The sequence below is a fragment of the Mesoplodon bidens genome (assembly GCF_964165515.1).
Source record: "Mesoplodon bidens genome assembly, chromosome: 15".
NCBI classification, from domain to species: domain Eukaryota; kingdom Metazoa; phylum Chordata; class Mammalia; order Artiodactyla; family Ziphiidae; genus Mesoplodon; species Mesoplodon bidens.
In genome coordinates this window covers 83,221,531-83,245,078 of record NC_138171.1, presented here as the reverse complement: position 1 = coordinate 83,245,078, position 23,548 = coordinate 83,221,531, and positions in this window count along the sequence as shown.

Below are 23,548 nucleotides of genomic sequence, written 5' to 3'. Positions count from 1 at the left end.
CAAGGCCAGCAGTTCCAAACCGGAAGCAGAATTGTCCTCCAAAATCAGATTGGTCCTTGTTCGCCGGCTCCAAAATGCAGGCTAATTGGGTTGCATGTATGTGTTCAGCCATGAATTCATTCCAGCAGGAAGTGACATCTCTCAAAATTAAACCCTCAGGAGATGCACAGTTCAGATTTCTCTTTGGTGTCTGCCACATGGAAATATCTACCTTGAAAATTTCCTAGGCCATAGTAATCACATTCACACTGCATGGAGTCTTAATTGGTGGTGCCGTGAAGCAGCTGAATAAGGCAGAAGACAACTTTTTGAGGAAACAGTCTCTTTACTGTGACACCCTACCTTTGCGAGGTCATATAAAGTCTCCACCCAGAGCAGCACCTGTCATGAATGAACTGAGGCTTCCCATATTGTCTCCTGTTTCCTAAGCAGGTGAATCAGGTCCCAGTTCTCAAAACAAGTCCTTTTCCCTAGAGATCACCTTCAAATTATTGATGGATGGTATACATACAGAGCCTGACTGAAAGGCCATTTTTGGAGGACACTTTAACAACTATCCAGTTCAGCTATTTCTCCAGTATTCTAAGCCCCAACTTGAATTGGGTTGGGTCATCAGACCCTCTCTTCCACCCTTGTCAAGTTTCCTTCACTGAGCTGTGCTTCCGTGCTCTGCCCTCGGTTTTTTCCAAGGCGAACCCAGACACGGGCCTCGGAAGGCAGACCCTACGGAGTCATCCTCCGTCCCCCCGAGAAGATGGGCAGGGAGCACAGGCTCGAAGACTCAGTGAGAGGACACCTCCTCCAGGAAGGGCCAGTCCCCTCTCTGTAACAGACACTCTTCCTCAGCCCTGCCTTGGCTGCCAGGAAACCCCAAACGGACACCAGCCCCAATTCTGCTTCCTCAGTCAACTGGTACTTACCTACTTTTTGGTTTTAAAATTATTGCACATTTCGTGGCAGGTTATTTCAAAGCCTTGTAACTTGGTGAGGATATCCATCATTTAAACCCTTGGTGAGGATGTTAAAGAGAAAATTCTCGAACAGGATAGAAAAATGGTGATTGAGTTTCCTTTCAGCCCGGACATTCCACAAGGCAGTAACTTTATCAGTTTGGACTGAAATGCCTTCCACTTTCCATTGACTCTGCTGAAATAAGTGTGTCTTCAAGACAGGCTGTGACAGCTGATGGCTGCTCAAAGTTTCTTCCTAATTTATAAGTGACAATCAGTTGGCCTGTTGCTTCGCTGTTGCTGTTCTCTGCATCAGGCTGAGACAGGAAGCCTGGTGACTCATCAAAATGCACTATCTGAGCATGTAGGGTAAACTTCTGTGCCTTTGCTTAAGGAGACAAACGACCCCAAATCGCCTCTCAGGAGGGGACACAGCCCATCACCACCTTTGAAAAGTCAGCTGTCACAGTCATTTCCATTGAATTTCTTCCTGCTTTGCCCCTCTCCACCCTTCCCAGCCCCTGTTTTACTTTTTCAATCAGTTTCTTTTTTAATGTGCTGTCCTTTAAAAGGAAACTGCAGTTCAGATTGAAAATGCAGCCCCTGGTGAAAAGTGGGGTCAGGATTGACAGAATTTGCACCTCAAAGGTGTCACCTGTCTGGAAGGGAGCTGGTCACTCACAGTAAGAATCCTCAAAGTTCACACAGGCTGCCAAGGACCTGAAGGAGCACTGGTGATTGAAATAAAAGCAAATCCACCAGGGCTGTAATGAAGATGCTGAGAGGTCTGCTCACAACTGGCTGGGGCTGAGCCACACGGGGGGTCTCAGAGTGATGGGGCAGGAGCTGCAGCCTGAGGGTGACGGTGTGTGTGAGTGGAGACGTGGCCACGCCAGCCACAAAGGCGGCTCCTTTCCTGGGTCTCTACCCCTTGGGAGTTATGCAAGAGGCCAGAGAGGGCATGGGGATATCCAGGGGACAGGCAGCAAGTCCCTCAAACCAGCTCTATGCCTCAGTCGTCTCCCTGTAGGGAGAGCATCCCTCCACCGTGAGCGTCTGGTGAGATCACACCTGTAACACGCTGAGACGTGTGCCGGGCACGTTGTTGGCCTTCAGGAAGAGCTAGGTCAAGTTCATGTTGTTCAATAAAATAGAAAATATTTCTGAGACAGTATTTCACCGATTATAATGAATAAAAGGGCGAGGAACTTTGCAGAGTAGAAGTGCTTGGTGGGGTCGGGTAAGGAAGTCAGGGGCAGACAGCAAGCCTACCTGGCTGGTACCTCCCATCACAGGATGACCTTTCATGTTTGCTCGAGGTGGGAACCAACACTGCATATGGACTTTCTGTGGTTGCCGGTGGTCTGGCTGCTACTACTGGTTCTTTACTCTGACCCCCCTCCTCCCCAACCCCTGGTTTTGACTGACTCTTGGGATCTCCTTTTATGAAATGAAGGTATTGAGGAAAAAATGGATTTTAAAGTTAAGAAGTTAAACTTCTTTAAAGAAGTTACATCATCAGTAACTTCTTTAAGTTTTGTGACAGTATTTTGCTCAATAATTTGTTGACTAATTTATCTCCTTTAGATGCATCAACACACTTTTCTGGGGCCTCTCAGGTCCTTCCCAAGGGATTCAAATGCAGATTAGCATGAACTTTTGGATGTCTGCGTCAGCGGCTGGAGGGATTGTTGGGAATAAATGAAAACACACGTACCAGGGCTGATGAATCAGAAGTTCTGGGGATACGATTGAATAGTTTTCTGTTTATTCTTAATGGAAAGAATGTGCTGTACAGTGGGGTTCAGAAGGTAAACATAAGCTCTGGGGAATTCAGAGAAGAGGGCAGAACTTTTATGGAAGAAAAAGGAAGGAAAAAACAAAACTATACATACAGTAACCAGGTCAGTGTTGCTTTGAATTCCTTGCTGTCTTTGCCAGCTCATGTTATAAGTTTGGTAATCACCGCCACCTACCCCCCGACCCGCCCCATCAAGGGGATGGATGGATGGATGGATGGATGAATGGGTGGAAGGACAGACAGATGGAGGGAGGGAGGGATGGATGGATGGATGGATGGAAAACTCAATAGATCATGAATGTGATGTGCCATTCACCGTGCTGACTGCTTTGTCTCCACTGTATCATTTAATCCCTCCCAAAACTCCACAGACTGGCACCCTTATCTTCATCCCCATGAGGAAGTGGAGGCACAGAGAGGTGCCAAGAGGTCCCTCCAGGATACGGACACTGGTACCACCCACAGGACTTTTCAGATGCCAAGAATTCTCCATGCGTTCATTTGTGTGTACTTGTTGTGGGAGGTGAGGGGTAGCTCTGTGCAAATTCATCACAGGTGTAAACACCACACAATCAGGAGACTCACCACAGGGCCCTTCTTGCTGCTGCTTCGTCACCACACCCACCCTCCCCATCCCATCCCTCCCCTCACCCTTGGCAATCACCAACCCGTCCTCTATCTCTAAAATTATGTTATTTCATGAACGTTACATAAATGGAATCATGCAGTGTGTGCTCTTCTGATATTAGCTTTTTTCCACTCAGCGTAATTTCCTTGAGATTCATCCAAATGTATCACTTGTTGGTTCTTTTTAGTGCTGAGGAGTTTTCCATGGAAAGCCACTGTGACCTTTTAAATCATAGATTTTTGGCCAGTTAAGCAAAATTAACATTAACTTTGTAAGCAAAATGCTGTGTAGTTGCCAATCCACTTGACATGAGTTAAAACTCCAACAGGTTGTGAAATGTGGACACAGTCACTCCGGAGAATTGTGTGAGCGACATCTCACTAGAGCTCGGCACTGGTCTGAGGCTGGGAAACCGGGAGCTGCGTGGAAGAGGTGCTGGGGGCACTTGTTGGACAAACCAGTGGTCCGTGCTTCCATGTTGGCATCGCCCATGTGCCAGGCTGGGGGTGAGTCTGTGAAGGGAGCTGAGTGCCCAGCACAGGGGCTGAGGGAGCAGAACAGTCTTCATTCCCAGACGTTACATGAATCAGAGTCCCTAATCAAGCTCCCAGAGCAAAGAGCAGGAAACCAGACCAGTCAGGCACCCAAGTGTCAGGCAAGGAGAAGCTCCTTCCGTGAAACTGGGGGCACTGATCAGAGTCTGGTTTGGAAAGTGGATTGGCGGAAGTTAGCGGGGCCTCTGGGAATGGTTGTGCATGTTGCACACTGCACAACTCCCAGGAACCTGCTCAGAGTAAGGGCGAGGCCTGGTGTCAGAGCCCCGTTGAAACGGACTTGATTTTACTGCAGGGTTCTGGTTGTTCAAGAGGAAGACCAGGCCTGGAAAGCCAGGAGGTGAAGTCAGTCAGCAGCAAGCAGGCATAAGCAGGCAGCCTCAGCCTCTGGGGGTTCCAGCCGCTCTGGGTCGTGGAAGCTCCAAGGATAATTGGGACATATCCTCTCTGGGGTTGGTCAGCTGTAAAGGAGACTTGGGGCTTGGGGGTCCCTGAAACCTTGACCTGGGTCCAGGAGTGTGACTTAATTCTACATCATATCTGATTTTGTGGAGGAGGCTGGACAAAGGGCTTACATGTAAATCCTTCTATCGGGCTTCCCTGGTGGCGCAGTGGTTGAGAGTCTGCCTGCCGATGCAGGGGACACGGGTTCGTGCCCCGGTCCGGGAGGATCCCACATGCCGCATAGCGGCTAGGCCCGTGAGCCACGGCCGCTGAGCCTGCGCGTCCGGAGCCTGTGCTCCGCAACGGGAGAGGCCACAGCCGTGAGAGGCCCGCGTACCACACACACACACACACACAAAATCCTTCTATCTTCCAGTGGGCTTACTGGGTAGATATGTAGGGACCTGAGAAGGTAAAAAGTGGTTCAACAGGACAGTTGGAGGAAAATCAGCTCTGCTGGTCCAGCCTCATTGTAGGGGTCATTGGGAAGGCCTGGCAGTAGTGGCATTATTGTATCACTAAGTGTCCTTGTATTACCAACAGATCGTCTATCACAACAAATACTTCAAAGGGAAAACAGGTTTACGGACTGAAGTTCCTAAGATAGCAAAGATGCATTCCTGCAGGAATTTCAACAATAAGGACCTTTATACCTGTGTGCTTGGCTATTGCAAATTGAAATTTAGAAATTGGTTTATCTACAGCTGAGACCAATCTGAAAGTTTCCTCCTTTGTCCTTAAATCCATATGCCACAGCTATTCAGAGTCTTTTGTCATCTTGGCAATCGTGAGATGTGACGCCAACCATCCTGGAAGGGGGACAACAAAGAACAGCAAGGGCATCTCAAGGGCGAGCAGAAGCCCAGGAAGCGTCTTTCTTTGCTCTCATTCAGCTTTGGTCCCAGATCCTGATCAGGCTAGAGCCAATCTCAGTCAAGTCTGGGCAAATCATGTTATCTAACTGAGGAACCTCATGACATCCAATTCATGTTGTGGCAATGCAAGCATTGGGGAAAATATCTGAATTAACAAAAATAGGGGAACGGTCTGTGACTCTCCAAACCCACCATCAGCCGTGTCTGCGGGACCTGCCCGTGTGGGCAGAGATCCTAAGACAAGACCCCAGTGAAGGAAGCAAGGCCACCGCCTCTGCCGTCACGAGGTGAGCACGTGACTGGGCAGGCATCCCTGTCCCTGAGGGTGGATGTCTCAGACGGGGGCGCTTCGCCACGCCAGACCAGGAGGGCTGAGCTCCTGGAATCCTCCTTCCGGCTGCCGGGTCCTGGGCGGTCTGTGTCCAGCACGTCTCAGGCGGGGTCCCTCATGCCCGTCCCCAGGGCCACATGCGACTTCAGGCCTTGGCCAGGTCTCAGCCACCCATCAGCCCAGCACATCTCTGGCGGGGTCCCTCATGCCCGTCCCCAGGGCCACATGCGAATTCAGGCCTTGGCCAGGTCTCAGCCACCCATCAGCCCATCTCACCTGCTTTCACATGCGCTGCGCTAAGCCAGCCTCCTGATACACGTGTTGGACGAGGATACATGGCAGATCAGGCTTCCAGGCCCTTTAAACTGCCTTCAGAATATGTTGTAAACTTGCCATCAGAGTATCAGAGGTAGTTTCTGTCTGACCCCCTCCAGCCCCTGACTCCCCTCTGGCCCAGAAGCACCTGAACCCCTAGATTCTGGATGAAGAGCCCCCTCTAACCTCTCCCTCAATCTCTTTTCCTCTCCTTCCCCCCCTTCTTTTTTTGCGGTACGTGGGCCTCTCACTGTCGTGGCCTCTCCCGTTGCGGAGCACAGGCTCCGGACGCGCAGGTTCAGCGGCCGTGGCTCACGGGCCCAGCCGCTCCGCGGCATGTGGGATCTTCCTGGACCGGGGCACGAACCCGTGTCCCCTGCATCGGCAGGCGGACTCTCAACCAGTGCGCCACCAGGGAAGCCCTCTCCTTCCCCCGTTTTAGTTCTTTCTTGCGATAACCTTTTTACCTGCCATGCCTTTACCCTAAACTATTCTTCTAGTACCCAATGACAGCATTTATCTGTAATTCCTCAGGAAACCCTCGCCTGACCTCCCTGAAGGCCGCGCTCTTGCCTTTGCTAAGCATTTCCATTGCACCTTTTACAGCATAAATATCCTTTATCACAACAGTTCTCAGGCTGTTTACTGATCTGTTTCCCCAACTAGACTGTTGGATTCTCGATGACCAGGAGCAGATCTGATTCAGAACTTCCTATAGACTCTACCGCTCTACTTAGACTATAAATGCACTGAAAAAGTGCATGCTAAAATGAATGAATAAACAGATTCCCTGAAAGGAGTGTCTTTATTATTTCAGTAGTGAAAATTCAGTTTTCCTGTCCTGTTAGGACTTTCTCTGGGATTTAGAAGAGAATAGAAATCAGAGCAAAGGAAGGTGTAGGCAAAGGAAGGGGGTCGGTACAGACAGATGGACGCTTCTATGTTAAGGCGTCTCTCTGCATAGAAGTTTTGAGATGCATTTTCCCAATTAGGAATAACAGAAATAAAATAAGAGCCGAATTCCTCTTCTGCTTTTAGCCGAATGTTCCGGATTTCTTCATCTTAGCTGGGCTCAAGTTCATGATCACCTGCTTCTCAGCATGTGCAGAAGCTGGGATTTTTGACTTATTTTGTCATAGACGGGGTGGCAGCAGTGGTTGAGCCGAGTCCCGCTTCCACCTACTGGCGACGTGAAACGTCCCAAATGCCCTCCTGGCAATGTCCCCAGGACCGTGGGGCTGGACTCCCAGCCTAGATCCTTCCTGAGTGGATCAGAAGTCCAGAGTGACGAAGGCATCTTGAAAACTCTGTGCACCAAAGGATAGTTAACAACCCCCAATACACAGTGTCTGGAACGCACAATAATCTGCTTCTCGAAATCTGGGGGCTGGCCACCAGGGAGGCTTCTGTTGGTTCCCTAGGCTCACATGTGTGCTGCAGTCTCTGAGGGCCTCCCTGGGGCTAGGGGTTCATGAGGGCCGGCAGGTGGCATGGGCTGTTGGTTTTGTGCATCTCCGGGTCCTCTAAGTGGCCTCTCACCATCTAGGAGGCCAGCCCAGGCCTCTTCACAACCAGTAGGCCCAGGGCTTCAGGGGCGGCGAAGGTGGGGGCTGAGGACGTCTGGGCTCTGGAGGCTGCCCAGCAACACTTCCCACACTCGTCTGTCAGAGAAGGGTCCAGGGAGTGCCCGGATCCAGGTAGTGCCTATGTTCGGGGGCACCCAGGTCCAGGAGGAAGAGGTTCTTAACAGGCGGAGAAGCAGCATTGCATTTTAAAGGGAGGCCTGGGTTAGACAGTCTGCCACAGCACAGACTAGACCAATCTGAGGGGTCTCCACTGACCGAGAGCTGCACCCGCTTGGGCCTGAGATGAATCACAGGGATTCACAGCATCCACAGCCACTGCGACAGTAACAGAACTGGACTAAAGCGGTGGGTCCAGACAGAAGCCTCCCATTGCCCTGGCAGCAGGGACTCGGGCCTGAGTATACACCACGCGTGCCCATCAGAGGAGACTGGGCCAGACTTGGAAACTGTGGCTGAAACAGTCCCGGGGGAAGGGCTGGCAGAGGGGAGAACCGTGAAGGGAAGGTTAGAGCCAGGACGAGCAAGGCCGGGCAGAGCCAGGCTGTGACATCTGCTGGTGGAGAGGTCAGGACCACGCCCCCGGCTGCATCCCTGACCCAGGCCGTGGGAGGGAGGCTCCCAGACCTCTGCCCGGGTCCTGTCCCGCTGACCGCCGTGTGCTCCAGCCCACCTCTACGAGCTCACCCAGTCTGTAAAATTGGGAGTGATGAGCAGATAACAGGTATGTCTTAACACATCAGGCATTAAAAAAAAGCCTTCTAGATTTTATCTTATTTTTTTGAGTTATCTTCGGGTCTTTGACCATTTCCTGGGCAAAGAGAAACATTTTTAAAAATATTTATTTTTGGCTGCGTTGGGTCTTCGTTGCTGCACGCGGGCTTTCTCGAATTGCAGCAAGCGGGGGCTACTCTTTGTTGATGTGCGCGGGCTTCTCATTGCGGAGGCTTCTCTTGTTGCGGAACGCGGGCTCTAGAGCGCAGGCTCAGTAGTTGTGGTGCACGGGCTTAGTTGCTCCGTGGCGCGTGGGATCTTCCCGGACCAGGGCTCGAACCCATGTCGCCTGCATTAGCAGGCTGATTCTTAACCACTGTGCCACCAGGGAAGCCCAGCCTTCTAGATTTTGGAAGTCCCAGGAAGCCTGCGGCTCATAGCCCAACACTGCATGGTTTCGGTGGTTGTGGAGTCAGGAGCCTTCCTGGCTGCGGGGTGTTTGTGTTTCTTGTGTGTGGATCAGGCTGGCTTCCTCTGAGACACTGATGATGTCATGTTGCTGGACCAGGAGGCAGGGGACGGAGGCTGTGAGCTGCTCCCCTCTGGCTGGAGCGGGAGCCATGGGGAAAGACTAGGATGTCCCATAGAAAGGCTGTGGGATTCGAAGACCAGCTCTTCGTTTTACATGGTGACATTAATGTGGTGCCCACAGACAGGTAGAAATACGAATTTGGACTTGGAGAGTCAGCTGTTTATGTCAACAAACACGCAGCAGGTTCATCCTGGGAATCCCAGGCCCACTTGAAATCCCAGCAAACCCAAGGCCTGACAAGGGGCCAGGGGAGCCTCCTTTCCCTAACGTGGATGCAGCAGCAAGAGGGTCCCCCCACCAGCACTGTCCTCCCCACCAGGGCTCCAACCACCCTGTCACGACCAGTGGCCCCAGGGGACTGTCTTCAAGGGGGCCCTGGGCCCGTGCATTGGCCTGGGGGACAGTTTCGCCCCTGCTCACCTGTCACAGCCCACCTAGACCACAGCCTACCTGTCAACAGCATCCTGGTGCTGAGACAATGGCCCCTTGACAGGCCTTGGGTTTGCCAGGATCAACAGGACAGACCGTCGTTTGGTGATCTCACCAATTTATTTGGGAAATTAGCCACTGAGCAGGGTTGATACAGAGGCATTGATTACAGTTAGAGCTTCAGCCACATGATGTATTAATAATACACATAAGAGATTAAGAATACACTTTATACCATAGCCTGTATGACTCAACTTATAAGAAGATACCACTAGCTATCTGATTCATTCGCTGAGGGGATCTTAATTCTTTGAGTTTTAGTGATGCTCTGTTAAAAACTCTGATTTAAATGGACACCATAAAAAAGACACATGAATGACTGATACCCACATGAAAAAAAATGTTCATTATTCATTAGGGAAACTCAAATTACAGGCACAAGATACTACCACCACACACACCAGAATGGTTGAAATTTTTACATGGACCGACAATGCTGAATGTTGGCTAGGATTTGGAAGAACTGGGACTCAGATATTTTGGAAAACAGTTTGGAGGTTTCTTATAAAATGAAACATACACTTACCACCAGAGTATGAACACAAGCCCACGCAGAAAGTTGTCTGCTAATGTTCATAGCAACTTTACTCATGAGAGCCAAGAGCGGGGGGAAAACCAAGTATCTACTGTCAGTAGAAATGGGTGACTGTTGATACATGTACGACATGGATGGATCCCAAAAACATGATGCTGAGCAAAATAAGCCAGACGCAAAAGCATACATACTGCGTGATTCCACTTGTACAGAACTCCAGGAAAGGCAAATCTAAACTATTGTGACAGCCTGGGTCTGGGCTTGGGGAGGTTGATCACAGAGGAGCAGGAGGGGATTTGGGGTGATGGAAATATCGGACCCTTGACTACAACTGTGATTACACAGTACATCCATTTGTCAAAACCCATCAAACACTGTACTTAAAATAGATGCACTTCATACTGTGTCCCTTTTGCCTCAACGAAGTTTGTTTTTTCGAGCCTCCCTAAAATGTACTCGATAGTCATATTATTTGTGAAGCAAACATATTAAGGCCTGAGCCCCTGCCTACCGGGCTCTGCTCAGCCGGGGTGAGTGAGGGCTGCTCATACTGTCCTTATCTGACACAAGGTCCCTGTTTGCAGGTCAGCTCTGCTTCCTGTTCCTCTCGGGGCAGAAAGCACTTTGATAATGGAATTAGGGCTTCTCGGCTAGATGCCAACAATGCTCAAATAATTCTCCAGAGGTTGAATCAATCTCCTTCTGAGTTGAACTACTGATCATTGCCAAGTTCATTTCTGCTCAGTCCCCAGAAGATCTTGTTCCTGACGAGAAAATGCCATTAGCATTTCTCTCTTTTTCAACCCAAAGACAGGGATGGTTTTCTCCCAAAGTCGATAGAAGTGATGTCTGTTGAACTGTGTTTTCCAGAGACGAGCCACAGAGTGTTATTCTGTGTTGTCATGTTTTGCCAAATGGCAGAAAGAGCTTTAATAGGACAGAACGTGGTATCTGCATCAGCACAGCAATGATCTGCAAAAATACTCATCCAATGATCATAAGATACGCTCCGAAATCTGTTACTTAAACACTAGATAAAACTGTCTCCTCTTTAGGACTTCCCTGGTGGCTCAGTGGTTAAGAATCCGCCTGCCAGTGCAGGGGACACAGGTTCGATCCCCGGTCCGGGAAGATCTCACAGGCCGTGGAGCAACTAAGCCCGTGTGCCACAGCTACTGAGCCTGTGCTCTAGAGCCTGCGAGACAACAACTACTGAGCCTGTGTGCCACAACTACTGAAGCCCACATGCCTAGAGCCTGTGCTCCACAACGAGAAGTCACCGCCACGAGAAGCCCGCACTCTGCAACGAAGACTAGCCCCCGCTCGCTGCAACTGGAGAAAGCCCCTGTGCAGCAACGAAGACCAAACACAGCCAAAAATAAATCAATAAAAATAAATTAAAAAAAACCACAACTATCTCCTCTTTAATGCATCTTCTGATGACATGTGGGAAGGAAACTCTGGCTGAAATGAACATTCTTTGGGCCATGATGAAATGACATCACAAAATATAGATTTGCCCAGGGAGAAAAATGACCTCTCAGAGAATATGTTATGTTCTTCACCAGAACTGGAGGCCAGAGGTGCCTCCCGTGATGATGTCATTTCAGACTAGAAATAGCATCTTTGTCAATGTTGTTCAAGGCCGGCGCATCCTAACGAACGCAGCAGGGAAAGGCACATCCCTGGAATAAAGATTCAGCCCCTCCCTCTAACATAGTTTCTTGCAAGATGGCGCACATTTCAAGATAAAAAGGTCAGGCTGATATCACGGTGGGGAACTTTTCAAAGCCGATGGTGTCCTCTTATCCTTTGGATTCTGATGGCAGGTGGCACCGTGATGTCAATTTCCAGGTGCAAAGACTGAGTTGCCCCAGTGGGGTCATGTGAGAACGCACAGTCTACAGAAGGGGAGGAATCCCCGCTATCTCAGAGGTGGGGCCTTTGCCTTGCATCCGCACCTGCATCCCTACAGGCCTGCGTTATCCCCAGGGCGGGATCCGAGAATGAGGAGGGGACGGCAGCCTGTGGAACCCCAAGGTCCCAGCTCTGCCATGCTCCCCTCTGGCACTAAAACACTGGTGTCGTCAGAAGAGGAGCCCAAACAGCCCAGACCCTACTCCCCGTCTCTACCCCACAGTGTAAAGCACTTCAGCCATTCTCCTCTGACACAGCACAGGATTTGAGTAACAGGGACATCTTCTCCCTACAGGCAGAGGTGGGCTCCCTCTGGCATTGCAAAGGCCCCCGGTTCTGATGGCTTAGCTTCCTGGAGTAGGTGCCGGGGAGCTGAAAACAGAGGTTTGTGTTCAGTCGTCCTCGTCCAAGGTGACAGACCCCAAATGGATCACGGCGCCCCTGGAAGCCTGGGACAGGCCGAGGGGTGGGAACAGGATTCACACTTTGTGACTCGGGATCCTGTCATCCCAGGCACTGCAGGCAGGATCAGGATCTAGCCTCACCCAGCGGTCAATGAGACGAGACTCACCTATAAATCAATGATACCACCAGGGCTGACAGCCTCCAGCACAACAAGAAATAAGCATTTAAAAAATGTATAGGTAACACACGAGGCAAAGAATAAGTGAAAATGGAAACTCAAGAATGGCTACAACTCAAATACATAAGTAAAATCCCAATCCTGAGACAGACAGCGGCGGTGGTGTACGTTTTACGTGACTGTGTCAGAAGAGAAGAAATGCTGAAAATGGGAAGCACAGAACTTGAGGTGCTAGAAGAGAAACCACAAACTAAGCCCAGTGAAAGCAGCGGGAAGGAGAAATAAAGACAAAGGAAGCAATTAATGAAACAGAGAAAATCAACGTATTCAAAAGCTTGTTGCTGAAAAGACCAGTCAAATTGAAACATTGATGGAGGAAGGCAGAGAAACAACATAAACAAGATTCAGAACCAAAAATTGTGTATAATTACAGATGTAGCAGAGAATTAATGTTTTCAATAACGGAAAATATGAATTTGAAAATTAGGTAAAATTGACACGTTCTTAGAGAACTGTAAGTGATCAAACTGAATGGAGAGGAAAGGGCACTGGACCAAGCCCAGTCCCCTTGTGATTAAACACACGGAGTGAGCATTGGAAAGCCGCGCACAGATGAGCCTGCACTCAGCTCCCGGGCAGCACTTTCTGGACTTGCTGAAAGCATGTCCGTCATGAGCCAGGCTTTACTCTCAGGGACTTGTGTGTATTAACACTGTCCTAATGACCCCCTTGAGGCGTGTGTGCTGTTCAGACCCGAGAGTGAGTTAACTGGGGCCTGGGGAGGTGTTGAGACCTGCCAGGATTTGAACCCAGGCCATCGGTGTGTACAGAAAACACAAGCCACATGCCCTGGATGCATGGATGCTCCCGCAGGAGCATACAGTCCCCGCCCTACACAAACCCTCCCAGAGAAGGAGACCCCTTCACTGAGCTGGCCGAATGCTGATGCTAAAACCAGACATAGGGGCTTCCCTGGTGGCGCAGTGGTTGGGAGTCCGCCTGCCGATGCGGGGGGCGTGGGTTCGTGCCCCGGTCCGGGAGGGTCCCGCGTGCCGCGGAGCGGCTGGGTTTGTGAGCCGTGGCCGCTAGGCCTGCACATCCGGAGCCTGTGCTCTGCGGCACGGGAGGCCGCAGCGGTGAGAGACTCGCGTACCGCAAAACAAAAACAAAAACAAAAACAAAACCAGACATAGGAAAGGAAAATCAGACCAACCTCCAGCAGGATCATAGATGCAAAATGTTTAAACAAATTCTGCATTAGATTAAAAAGACAATGCTTATGAGTACGTTGAAATTTTTGCAGAAGGCAATATTGTCTCAACATTAGAAAATCAAATAATATAATTCACCACTGTAATAATTAAAAGAAAACGACAACATAGATAGCTCAATGAAAGCAGAAAAAAGTCTTTTGATAAATTTGATAAAAATCCATGGCAAAAATTCTTAACAACCTAGAAATCAATAAGAAAATTTCTTAATTTGATAAAGGATATCTGCCTGATAAGTATGAAAAAAAATCCTACCTAAGTGTGAAATGTCTGAAGCTTTCTGCTTCAAAACAGGAGCAAGAAAAAAAAAATAGGAACAAGAAAAAAAAACATAGGAACAAGACAGGATGACTACCACTTGCACTTTTGTGCATCCAGGCAGGACTCTCCAGTCAGAGCAGTGAGACCAATGGCGGACGTGCCTGGGAAGAAGGAAACAGCCATTATTCAGACGTTACCACACAGAAAACGAAAGATCCTACAGGCAAATTATGAGTAATAACAGAACTTAGTGCTGTTGTTTAAAATGTGGACCGTATACTAAAGTTTATTGTATTTTGTATGCAAACAACTGTTAAAAAGTCCAATTGAGGGCTTCCCTGGTGGCACAGTGGTTGAGAGTCCGCCTGCCGATGCAGGGGACATGGGTTTGTGCCCCGGTCCAGGAAGATCCCACATGCCGCGGAGCAGCTGGGCCCGTGAGCCATGGCTGCTGAGCCTGCGCGTCCGGAGCCTGTGCTCCGCAACGGGAGAGGAGGCCACAGCAGTGAGAGGCCCGTGTACCATAAAAAAAAAAAAAATTCCAATTGAAAGATTTTGTGGAGAATGGCACAAATATAAGGAACCTAAAAATAAATGTTTAAAATGTAAGACCTTAACATGAAAATGTTTGATGCTCTATTAAAAGCCATTACAAAAGTCATAAATAAGTGGAGAGACATATGTTTATGGGCAGGAATTCTCACTGTTCTAGAGCTGTCAAGTGTCCCCAGACTGATCTCTCAATATAATACAATTCCAACAAAAGCCTCACCAGGGTTCTTCATGGGTCCCACAAGCTGATTTACCAGGTGTGTGGAAGGGTAAGAGACCCCCCAAGAGCCATTCACAGGTGTCCCAACAGAAACCACGCCCTCCCCTGCCCCTCACCACAGAGCGAGCCTGCTGGCACAGCCCACGGTGCCAGGGACCCCAACCTCCATCCGGGGGTCCTGTCCACACTCACCCTCTGCAGGGGGCACGTGTGGGAGATGCCCACAAGCACCCTTCTGATCCCTCTCCGTGTTGGGTGTTACCCCCGGGGAGGGGAGGAGGGGCTGGCCTCCCCGTGCTCTGCTGAGGAGTCCACCAGAGCCAGGATGCCCTCCGAGCCCAGGGGCCAGGGGACCTCGTCCTCCCCTCGTCCACCTGTGCAGACAGGTGAGGCCCGGTCTGCCCCTCTGCTGATATCCTGAGCACAGGACTAACCTCCTGCTTCAGAGCCTTGGCTCCCAAAACCTCAATGGCCCAGCTCTGCAGGAGTGATGGGAGGGTCAGAGGACAGTGCTCAGGTCTTCATGGCTGTGAACCAGTGGTGGCCTTGGTCCCTTTTCCAGAGGAGAGCGAGGGGACTGAGGCTGCATTCAGACCCCGTCTGACCCTCTCCTTCCCCTCCCCCAGGGGTCTCCTCCCCCTCAGGAGGAGCTCGACAGGGCCGGAGCCAGCAAGTCAGCAGGTCACCAGCCTCCTTGCACAGATGGGGAAACTGAGGTTCAGAGGGGCCCCGGGCAAGTGAAGGCCTGAGTGACACACCCCTGAGGATGTGCCCTCAAGGCCTTCCTGTCCCCAGGAGCCCAGGCTCTAGGGCGGGAGCCACATGGGGGGCTGAGCGGAGATTATCTAGGAAGGCGCGACCCAGTGAGCATGCGCAAGGCCAGTGTCTGCTCGCGGTCCCTCCGGGGAGCACCAGCGGCTCCCTCCATTTGCTCTTTCAGGGCAAGGTAGAACTGACATCCTCACCACCCTCCCCGCTGTGTCCTGTCCTGGGCCCACGTCACCTCCAGGGTGTTCTGTGAGTGCCTGAAGTCTCTTCCCAAAGGTTTGGGTCTGTGCCTCTCTCTCGCCTTCTAATCAAACTAGTGGTTTTCCATCCGAGAGGCCAGTGGATTAGTAACAGAATAATCACCAGCAAATTGTCCAGAGAGCCCAAGATGAGACATCTCAGGTTGGCGTAATTTAAACGTGGGTGAAGATGATTGGAGTGGAGATGGAGAGACCCACGCAGGGACACCTGGGCTGGGAAGGGGGAGTTAGGCGGATTTAAGACAGACAGTGTCACAGATGTCTGACTGCAAGTCCCTTGCCTCCAGGACCCCGTGAAAGAAGAGAGTACCAGCAGGCACGGGTGGGCCAGGGCACCTGAGCCTCTGCTTCCTAGAATTGCCCTCGTGGTCCAGGGGCCCACACGTCCCCTCCTCTGAGGGTCGGGAGGTATATCCATCCCCAAGGATGTCGATGGCCCCTGGGATGGCACAGCCCTTGGCACAGTCTGCTGGCACGTCCAGGTGCTGTCGCTACTGAGGTTCCAACCAGGAGGGTCTCAGGCCCCTAGAGAACTGGACACCAGGAGGGCTGGACTCTAGTCCGGGCTGGGCCGTAGCTAACCCGCTATCTGCTTGTCATCTGGTCACTTTATTTCTTGGAGCCTCTAGTGACTTATTTGTTAAACAAGGTAACTCAAAACAACTGTCCTTTAGAGCAGGACTATTCTACAACCTGAAATATTCATGAATCTTCGGAATTAATCAAAGGCTTGACATTCTCTCTTTAACATGGAGTAAAACATGGGGCTCCGGCTGGATCCCGCCCATCCTGAGCAAACAGCACATCTAAGTTTGTGCAGGGAGAGCACCCCCCAACCCCAGGACGGGCCCCAGTCCCCCAGACCCTGCACTAGCACCTGACTTGCCCTTTCCAGGTGTTCCTCACAATACAGCGTGGTCCCTGACCAGCAGTGTCAGCATCACCTGGAACCTGTCAGAAGGGTAGATTCCCACCCCACCGCCGGCCCACCCTGCTGGAGAGTCTGGGGTGGGCCCTCGGCCCCAGAGACTGGCGACATGGCTGGCCGGCCTCGACCTTTGCTGTCTTGCCAGCTTACCTGTGCAGGGAGTCTGGCCCCACCTGTCCTGCTTCTCCTGTCAGGGAGGCCTGAGGTTCTTGGGTTTGAGGTGCCACAGCTGATTCTGATACACATCAAAACTGGGAACCCCAGAACTGGTTTTCTCAGACCCAGGTTCTCAGGTGTGGGTTTGGAGCTCAGAGAAGGTCCTGACACATTTCTGAGAGCCTTACATCAAGGAGGAGTCGACCCTGAGGAATCAGGATGTGATCTCAGGTTTGTCCCACTCTTTCCACGATGCCAGTGGTTTTGGCATCAAGCCCGCCTGGGTCCACATGGCAAGGTGGCCTCTCACCAGGCTCAGTCTGTCTCATCGCGCAGGTAAGAGGATGATCTGGCCCTGTGTGTAGGGCTGCTGTACAGAAGAGAGATGACCCTTCAAAATCCAGTACCTGGCAAGGAATAGGCACTCAGTAGAAACTTACTTTCATCAATAATAATACAGGACCACCCCCAAGATATGTCACCCATGCTGAGTTCAAGCTGAGTCCAGAAATGTTCATTCCCGGAGACATTTAAATTGTTTTTCCTGGAACACAGCACAGGAGGTTTATAGTGAGGGCTCCAAAGGGCCTGATGGTGTGTGTGATGTTTGAGAGGGAAGAGTCAGACGGAGGCTAGGACAGCTAGTATCACACTCTCCCGTAAATTCACGCGGGACCCAGCGTCACCTCCAGCGTGGGTACAGGAAGGGAGAAAGACACACCTCCCTACGCACACTGCAAGACCCCTGAGGCCACCACTTCCACCACACACCCACCTCTTTGCACCTCTTGCAGCCCTTACTCACCTTCAGACTATTTTCTCCCTCAGGAAGCAAAGTCACATTCTGATACAAGGTTAGAACTGAATTTAACACATTTTCCCTGATAAACATGATTTCTGCATCCGGCCAGGCAGGTCATTTCCTAATGCGAGGTATTTCCCCTTTGTGTCCACATCAGGGACACCTAATGGGCAGCATCCTCGAGCTTTGTCAGAGTCTGGGGGTGTCAGGACCTCGCGGGGTAACTGGGACGAAATGGCCATTTTACTGTCTGAGGGATTCTCATAGTCACCTGCCCTCGTACTCCCCTCGGACCGTCAGAGTTTTCTCATCTATGAAATAACAGGAATCAAATCAGACGCTGCCAGCCTCCAGATCCTGTGATTATGCCACGGAGAGGGGAGGGCACCACAGGACTGCTTGGGGATGCTGTGCACGGCTGTTGGCAACGGGCAAAGAGGTGACTCACAAATCCTTTGAACCTGAACCCTCCTCTCTCCCTCCAGAAATAACCCTGTGTTCGGTTTCTCACAACAAGATGGAAAGAGGATGGATTAGGTCAGGAATGTAGGTCCATCTTTCGACTTTGTCCGTAACCGGGGGTGTGACCTTGGGGACAGTGTTTCATCCCCCTGAGGAGTTGCTTTCTCATTTGAAGAAAAAAACCATTGTTCCACGATCCTTTCCATTTCAACCTCATTCGATCCCAGGAAGCTTCAGTGCTGAGTGCTGCTCTGTTTCCTGGGGCTCAGCTCTCTCTCCTCCAAGTTGCCCCGTGGACACACTCCTGGTGATTTCAGGTGACATGTCCCACCCAGAGCCCCACGTCTTCCTGGGGGTTCCAGCCACCAGGGCACTGCTTGTCTGCCCCATGGTCTGAGGCCGTGATGGGTGGGAGCCACCCTGGGACAGACACGTGCCCTCACTTCCTGAACAGTAACTGCCGCCGGGTTGGTCTCAGATGGGTCCATTCCGTGTGCCCTTCTCATCGCTGATGTCTCTCTGCAGCGTTTTCACCTAGAAATGCCGGTATAACATGGTAATCATACAGAGATTCTTTTCCGAGAGCGAGGTGAGACCGCCCGGCCACCAGCCAGCCCGGGCTTCGGCCACCAGCACACCTGTCGCTTGCCTTGCCCCGAGCTCGTCCCCCGTGTACCCATCACCTTGTCCTCCGATCACGGTGCACATTGAGAGAAGCAAACTCTTATGGGTTATCAGCTCTTCTAATTTGTGATGGGGCGTCTCGGGAAAAGCAAGGTGAAGTCCCAGGACTGGAGAATGAGCTCCAGGGCACCAGTGCATTTAAATAAAATCTAAGCTCCGCTGAGAGCTGCCGGCTCCTCCCTCATCTGTGTCCTGCTCCTCTCACGCCCCTGTAGGTTCTTCCTGGGTCTTCCCTCATAAATTATGGCCCATGAGCCCCCATCGCAGGCTCTGCTGCTGGGAACCTATCCCAGGATATTGGGTGCCATCCCTTTGTGCGATCAGGAAAGAGGCCGTTGGTTTAGGTCCATGACCCGCCTGGTCAGACAGGCAGAGAGGGAACAGGGTTCAGACTCAAGTCCTCTCATGAGTTGAGTTCTGTTTTCAATCCTCCACTATGTCCACATTGACTCCTGGGCTGGGCTGCTCCGTGGCTCGGTCCCTGGGAGCTGGGTCTCCATCCCGCCCGACCCCACCGTGGGCAGTGCCCACCAAGAGCACAAACGAGGCTCACGGGCCACGTGGCCGAATATTTAAAATGAAAAACCAAACCAACAGCTTCCTAATAAAATACGTTCTATCATCTCATCTGTACAGGGAACTGGAGGCCAGGTTTTAGTGGAAATTCACCACCCCTTGGACTTCCACGGCAGGGGGTGTTTTGGGAAAGCTGGCTCTGGCCTCCGGGCCCTGCCTCAAGCCCCCGCCCCTTTCCCACGCTGGCTGGAGCCCGGCCCTACAACTGAGAGGACGTGTACACACACAGACACTGCGGACATTCACACCTGCTGCAAACAGCCATACCTGGGCCACACCTTGACCTAGAGGTGCAGACAAGCGTGGGACACAGGCTGTCGAGCGGCTCCTGGGCTCCGGTTCCTGGAAGGTGGGCACAGGCTCCAGGTGGGCAGGTCCCTCAGGGGCATGGACTCTGGGAACCTCGGAGCCCAGGGCGGAGCCCCTTTGCCTGGCCAAGGCGGTGCTGCTCCCTCCAGCCTGGCACCGTGGTCAGGTCGCTCCCCCTGTAGCCGGCGTCTCTGTCTGTAAGGACAGGATTGCACCATCGCGGGGCCGTTCTTGCACACATGCTTGTGGTACGTCATCCATCCAGGCACGAGGCTGACCGTGGAGGAAAAGAGACAGATGTTGAAACAAAGCTGTGTTCACAAAGCAGTGCGGGTACATCTGGTGCTCAGTAGGGAAAGGACGTAGGAACGGGTCACGGGCCTCAGATCCACTCACCTGGCATCTCAGGACGAGAACCGCTTCCACACGCGTCTCCCATCACGCACCTAAGACCCAACTGATGCCCCTGAGGAGCCTGGGAGCATCTGGCTGCTGTCCCCCTACCGTGTCCCAGAGGTGAGAGTGGGCACGAGTTTCAGGCTTCTCTGGTAGTGCAGTGATTAAGAATCTGCCTGCCAATGCAGGGGACACGGGTTCAATCCCTGGTCCGGGAAGATCCCACATGCTGTGGAGCAACTAAGCCTGTGCGCCACAACTACTGAGCCTGCGCTCTAGAGCCCGCGAGCCACAACTACTGAGCCCACGTGCCACAACTACTGAAGCCCATGCGCCTAGAGCCCGTGCTCCACAATGAGAGAAGCCACCGCAATGAGAAGCCCACACGCCGCAACGAAGAGTAGCCACCGCTCGCCACCACTAGAGAAAGCCTATGCACAGCAGTGGAGACCCAACGCAACCAAAAATAAATAAATTAAATTAAAAAAAGAAAAGAGTGGGCACGAGTTTCGAAAGGGGGTGCTGGTTCAGAGCAGAACAAAAGCGCAGTGTCCCCAAAAAGTGCTGCACTTTGATATTGGAAGGCAGGCCCATCAGTATCTCATGGTAACACACTAATGAATATTTAAGCCTGTAAACTCGTCCTGAACCAAAACATTTCTATTGTCACAGGGGTTCTCCAAAGCTGACGTGTTTACTTTACCGAAGCCCATCACGCAGCTCAGCGTCGATCCTGCCAGGGCTACCAGGAAGTGACATCAGCAGGACCACCGCCAGGGAATGCTTGGTGAGGCCCTGAGTGCCGCGGCCGTGACACGGTCCAGGAGCAAGGACGTGGGGGCCATGGTGGCGGGAGGAGAGACTCCAGCCTGGCAGGCAGAGCCGCAAGCTGTGGTCACTCATCAGAAAAACGGCGTGCAGGTGGCCTGGGGGAGGCAGGGGCCTCGCAGGACGCGGGAGGACAGTGACACGGTTCTGCTCCCCGTGTGCTGTCCCAGGTCTGCCCCACAGCTCCACTGCCCAGGACACAGTGGAAGGGCATTTGGTACCATCCGGTTCAGTGGGGTGCAAACCCCTTTCCAAGGAGCTGCCTCCCGGGGGCCAGGGATGCTGTCCAGCAAGCCCGCTCCGCTGCCATCCATGTTAAATGTTGCACATCCCTGTTGGGGGCCTCATTCTGAAGAAAGTTTCCGCTGCTCGAAATGAAAGTTTGGAAGTTCTCTAACTTTATTTCAATTTTCTCCCAAGTTGCAATTGGATCCCAGAGAAGGGAGATAAATTGCTGGTGATGTAGCAAGTAATGGATTAGCATGTCTGATCATAATAAATGAAAGAACAGGCCTGATGCTAATGAAGAGATTCTGTGCCTCCCCCCGTGTTTCCAGGTGTGTGTGGACAAAGGGATCTCGGCAGTGATCTCGGCCCCACACTGGGGGGAGGTGCCGTTAAAGCCACCAGCAGGGTTTCCATCATGGCCTGTGTTGAAGGAAGTGGCTTCATGGACTCCGCAACCTGGACGGGGCGTGAGGAGGCCGCCTAGTCCACCCACGTCGGAGAGCCTGGCCCTGATCCGCAAGAGACGGGTGGGCGGCCTTCCCCTTACGCGCCCCCTGGTTGATGTGCCTTGGGATGAAGCACCGCTGCTCTGGTGCCCCTGCCATGGAGATGCGGAGAGCCTTTCCTTCTTGATGGCTCGGTTAGGACTTCACCCTCTCTTCATGTTGCTGGAGGCCACAGGAAAAGGAAAGGAATGCACTCCTGAGAGGCTGCATGCCTCCAGAATGTGCTTCCCCGGGGGGAGGCAGGGTTTATGATTGTCTTTTTATTTTTATTTTTCAGTGTTTCACAAATAAATACAAGACAATATGAAGACAGAAAACAGAAGTATTTTCAGTGAGAAATGTGTGTACTCCGTGGGTCAGCAGGAATTTGCATAAAGCAGCACTGGGAGACCGGCTGGAAGCTACTCCTAAAAGGGGCCCCGCCTGGACCCCCAGCAGCACCCCCAGTTTGGATCTGGACTCGAGATTCATCCTGCTCCAGTCAGAAGATGGCAGACCATGCAGTTCATACGAGCGTTTTGGTTTCTGATGTTTTCATTCTCCTTGAGTTTCAGGAAAATGAATGTATAAAGATACATCATTATTTGCAAAGTCAGGGAGGTGCAACTCTGCCCAAAGCTTGCTACACATGTCAACACTCACAGCTTCAGACAAGCACTCAGATCCTAAAAGTGGAGAAGCAGCTGTCAGGATGGAAAGAAATAAGACACTGGGCTTTCCTGCTTCATCTCCTGTCTCCTGGGGACAGAGGCCTGAGGGGTGGCATGGGTGGGGGTCAGAGAGCTTTCTTAGGAACCAGGGGAGGAGCACAGTCACTCATCTCTGCCCAAAGCAGACCTGGGGGACAGTTGATAAATCTCCTGCAGAAGACGCCACGGATGAGACGCTGGACTTGGGCTCTCGGGCAGGAAGTTGGAGGTGGAAAAAGGAGGGAGGTTTCAGAATAAGGGAGCTTATTTTGCTAAAACATAAAAGCTTGAGAGGAGAGCATTTTTCATGTTGACATCTCCTTAGGATATTTCCCTGGCCTGGTACTGTTTTATTTCAGAGCTTGCCAGAATGAAAAACAAACAAAAGAAATGAACCAAAAAAAGAAGAAGAAAGGAAGAAAGGCAATTAATCAGTTCAGGCTCCAGAGATAAGAGATCCCCACTATACCTGCAGCGAGACCTGTTTCCGGCACCCGGGTGCCTCCCCCAACCCACCTCCACCCCGCCTACAAGGCAGAGCCTGGAGGTCCAGCTGGCTGGGTGCTTAGAATAGGGTCTCAAGGTCGTACACCCAAGCTGACCCTCTGGGTGCACAAAAATAATAGAACCTCCGTTGATATTTTTATCTCAAGCTTTTAAATATTCTATTGTAACATGTTTTATAAGTGCCCCAATATGAAGTATGCTGTGTACAGGAGTCCATGGTCATTATTATTATTATTTATTTATTTATTTGCGGTACGAGGGCCTCTCACTGCTGTGGCCTCTCCCGTTGTAGAACACAGGCTCCGGACGCGCAGGCTCAGCGGCCATGGCTCACGGGCCCAGCTGCTCTGCGGCATGTGGGATCCTCCCAGACCGGGGCATGAACCCATGTCCCCTGCATCGGCAGGCGGACTCTCAACCACTGTGCCACCAGGGAAGCCCCATGGCCATTATCTATAAAGAGGTAAGTGCCCACACATTGGGTGTTTCCTCGTAGAAGTGCTGATCAGATGGATCTGGGGCGTTGGTTTGGAAGATCACTGGAAAGCTAAGCGTGGTCTTGGGCGTTTCTCCAGTAGCTCGGAGCTCTTTGGAATCAGCAGAGTATGGAGCTGCCTCTACCTGGGCCCGGCCCCGAGACTCAAATGCAAGAAGGGGAAGGTGTTAGAAGGGAGGGAAGCTGCAGGAGGTGGGGATCTGTCTGTCCTCTTGGACCACCGCAGGTAATAATGCATGCAAATGCGTATCACTTAACTCACTGATAGGATAACCAGGATTCCGCACCACCCGACCTCCACACCAACATTTACAAAGCGAAAGAGCAAGAGTTCAGTA